The sequence below is a fragment of the Carlito syrichta genome, unplaced genomic scaffold (genome assembly GCF_000164805.1).
Source record: "Carlito syrichta isolate Samal-C Ts95f unplaced genomic scaffold, Tarsius_syrichta-2.0.1 Scaffold84696, whole genome shotgun sequence".
NCBI classification, from domain to species: domain Eukaryota; kingdom Metazoa; phylum Chordata; class Mammalia; order Primates; family Tarsiidae; genus Carlito; species Carlito syrichta.
In genome coordinates, this window is record NW_007028792.1 from 2,445 (window position 1) to 6,405 (window position 3,961).

A 3,961-nucleotide genomic window follows, 5' to 3' on the forward strand; every position below is an offset into this window, starting at 1 on the left:
AGAGATGAGGTCTCGCTGCCCAGGCGGGTCTCGAACCCGCGGGCTCAGGCAATTCACTCACCTCAGCCTCCCAAAGGCACGGGATTACACGCTGAGCCCGGCAGCTTTCTTTTTTTAACGTGTGATTCTGAACTTCTCTTTATTTACCCAACGTCTTATCTTGACACTCAGTCCACACCAGATACAGAGAACAGATTCATTCTTTGCGCAGCCTTGACTGGTATCCCTGCCAGGCATGGACAGGACTCTGTGCTTCCCATGCCCTCCCCAGGCCAGTGGGCGACAAGTGTGTCTTGGCCTGGTGCCAGCTCCTTGACTTCCCGTCCTCACGGCGACCATGAGGGTGGCCTGAGCAGGTGGACAGGTGTGCAGATGACAGTCAGCGTTGCTCGGTGCCCGGAGGGACCCAGCTGGCATCTGGGCCCGAGCACCAGTACCTCAGAACACCAGAGTGGCAACTCTGGGGCTGGGTCAGTCTGTGGAAATCACAGGGCGCTGTGGAGCCTCCCTGCCTCCCCTGAGGAGACCAGGAACACACCCCCTCCAGCCTCGATCGCCAGATGTCTCCAGACATCGCTAAGTGCTTCCTGGGGCAGAGTCACCGTGGCTGAGAACCGTCTGCCTCGAAGGGTCCCACTTGTGCATCTCTGTTCCTTGGTAGATGAAGAGGGAGTGGAGCTCGTTCAGGGTCCTCTAGCCAGTGAGCAGGAGGGTGGACTGGGACCAGAAGCCAGGACCCGGCTCCCAGGCCCCTAGCTCCCAGGCTGGCTTTTCTTTCCCGCTGGGACAGGACCTGGGGAGGGGGCCTAGGAGGAACCTCTCCGGTGGGGGAGGGTGTGGATCCTGCCGCATGGGCCCGGGACCTGCTTTCACCCCTGGTTCGCTGTGTCTTGGGAACTGACATCCTCTCTCTGAGCGTAGTCGGTCATGGTCCACTAGCTTCACACAGGCTCCTGGGAGGGCCCCAGAACCAGGCGCACATTGGCACCCAGCCCAGCGCCGCCCAGTGGGTGCTCAGCTGGTATGGGGGCAGTTGGGAACGCCCAGCTGGGTCGACCTTCCTCTTTCGATTGGTCACCCTCCAGGTCGCCAGGCCGGAGGGGGAGCTGTGCGTCCTCTCAGCTCCCGACTCTCAGGCTGGTGGAGTGGGCTGGCTTTGGCTGTTCTTTCTGGGGGCTTCTCTGTACTGCCCGCATTCACGACCTCCAGACCCCTCGGTGTGGATCAGATTTCCCAGAACCTTTTCTGGATCCGAGGTCCTGGCTTGGTCCACAAGCACAGTGTGTGGCACGTCACTCTCCTTCCCAGACTCAGTTTCCCCAGCTGTGGAACATGCACATTCTTCCCGGTCAATGGAAACAAAATAAGGTCATGGCTGGTCAAGAGCAGGAGGGATTTTTTTTTTTGAGTCTGGATCTCACTCTGTTGTCCTGGCTGGAGTGCAGTAGCATGATCACGGCTCACCGCAGCCTCGACCTCCTGGGTTCAGGCGATCCTCCCACCTCAGCCTCCCGCATAGCTGGGACTACAGGTACGTGCCACCATGCCCGGCTAATTTTTTTTATTTTGATATGCCGGCTCACTGTTGCTCAGGCTGGGCTTATGCTCCTAGACTCAAGTGATGCTCCAGTCTGAGTTGCCGGCACTACGGGTGTGAGCCACCATGCCTGGCTAAGGAGGGCTTTTTTTTTTTTTAAGTGAGAAAGCAGGATTTATTGAGAGGACAGAGAAGCTCCCACAGTGGCTGGGAACCCAGAGGGGTTGCCCCAGGGCTTTTTAATGTATCTGCAAAATCAAGATAATTCCTACCGATCCCATAGAGGGAGACATGGCAAGCTCTGTGTCACCCATGTCCACCCTTGGGATCGTGGTCCTCACCTGCTCTTCCTGCAAGAGCCTCAGCCCCGCTATTTGATCCCTTACTCTCTGAGCTGGCCCCTCACACCGTGAACTTGGGGGGTGACATTTCCCTTCTCTTCTTACTAGGCTTTCCCAGAGAGAAGTTGCAGCCGGGAGCCCTGGCAAGGCCCTGGAGGCAAGTCCACCGAGCCTCAGCACTCCTCTTGTATTTTCAGTTTGGGGCTTGACCTGCTCAGTATCATCCTTTTGAATCTTGTCGAAAATTTACACAGATAGGGCCACATGCCTGAGGGAGACAAAACACAGTCGACGCTGCACAGAGGTCCTGCAAACACCTGGCTCCGTTTTTCTGGTCCAGGTGGGGATGGTTAGCTGTGTCTGCATGCTGGAGACTGGTGAGGGCTCCAAACCTGTCCTGGCAGGGGAGGGTCGGGTAAGCCTGGGGGCTTGCCAGGGACCTGCAGGAGGCCGAGGCCCCTTCACCTACCCAGCCCCGATGCCTGCCAGGCTCCTTGCCCCGTGCCTGCATTCCGTGCCTATGCTGGTGTGCCTGCCTCTCCCCCAGCACCTGTCCAGCCAGCCCTGTCCCTCCTGACCAGCCTCACGGTTCTGGGGCTCCTTAAACTCCCCTCACCTGCTCCCACATCCATTCTTCACTACTGGCTTCTCTCAGCCCGCGCCTTCTTGGCTCCTGCCCACCTCGCCTGACGGGCATCATGCCGAGAGAATGGGGCTTTAGTCGTCATTTGATTGATGGATGGATTGAGCTGTCGCCCAGGCTGGAGTGTAGTGGCACGATCATGGCTCACCGCAGCCTCGACCTCCTGGGCTCAGGCAATCCTTCCGCCTCAGTCTCCGAGTAGCTAGGACTACAGGTATGCACTACTATGCCCAGCTCATTTTTTGATATTTTGTGGAGATGAGGTCTTGCCAAATTGGCCAGACTGGTCTTGAACACCTGGTCTCAAGCAGTCCTCTCGCCTTGGCCTTCCAGAGTGCTGCGGTTATAAGCGTGAGCCACCATGCCTGACCTTTATGCTTAATTTTTTTTAAATTGAAGTAAAGTTTATGTAGCATAAAGCTCACTGTTTTAAAGGATACCCTGCAGTGGCTTTCAGGGTGTTAGCAGTGTAGGGCAGCCCTCACAACTGTCTAATTCTAGAATGTTCCTGTCAACCCCCCCCTTTGAGAAGCACCGTACCCGCCTGCGATCACCTCCGATTCTCTCTGGCACCCACGAATCCGCATCCTGTCTCTGTGGACTGGCCTGCTCTGGATGTTTCAGAGAAATGGAGTTACACAGTGTGTGTCTCACGGAGCCTGACGTCCTCAAGGTCCTTCATGCTGTGGCCTGTGTCGCAGCCGCCTTCTTGTTCGTGGCTGAGTCATATTCCACCGTGTGGATGGACCACTCTGTGTTTGTTCATCAGTTAATGGGCGCTCAGGTTGTTTCCAGAGAATGTGGCTTTTAGGAATCTCAGTCTGTCTCCCTTTTCTTAGGAAATAGCAGTTACTTAGAGGAGAAGTGACACGAAATCGCTCGGTCGGGTCTGGCGGGGAGGGGCTCGGCGCCTGTGTGCTCATGGCAGCGTACGCCCTTTGTGCTGTGCTGTGGCTGCGTTTCCCGTGTCCCCGTGAGACGGCGGGCTCCCCGAGGGCGGGGACCGTGTCCTGCTCTTCTGCAGCCCCGGCACCGGGCTGGCACACAGTCGGTGCTCCAGGACGTGTGTGGGGTGGGGCGGATGGCCCAGCGCAGCTTCCGCAAACACGAAGCTTCCAGAACGAGGTCAGCAAAGGACTGGGTGGGCCCTGTGGCTAGGCCTTCATCGTGCGGTCGGCCTGACCGACTTTGGACGCCAGTGCCTCCCTCGGTGACCCAGCCCTGGCCTCGCTCCGCATCCTCCCTCCCTGGCCTCCCTCCCGTCCTGTCCTCTGCCTCTCTCTGTGCTCCAGCCACTTACCAGCCTCTTCCGGTTCCTGGGGGAACCTTCATCCTTGCCGTTCCTGCTCCGGAATGTGGCCAGCCCCTTGGCGTGCTTGGACGACCACTGCAAAAATGTCCCTCCCTCCCTTCTTCCTGGACCTCCTGTCCCCCCCCCCC

General features: G+C 58.0%; 1 protein-coding gene across 1 annotated transcript in view; it reads left to right on the plus strand.

The window, feature by feature from the left end:
• The window catches only part of HDGFL2 (HDGF like 2), a 14,812-nt gene that overhangs the window by 2,103 nt on the left and 8,748 nt on the right, over positions 1-3,961 (plus strand). The gene's annotated exons all lie outside the window — the stretch shown is intronic.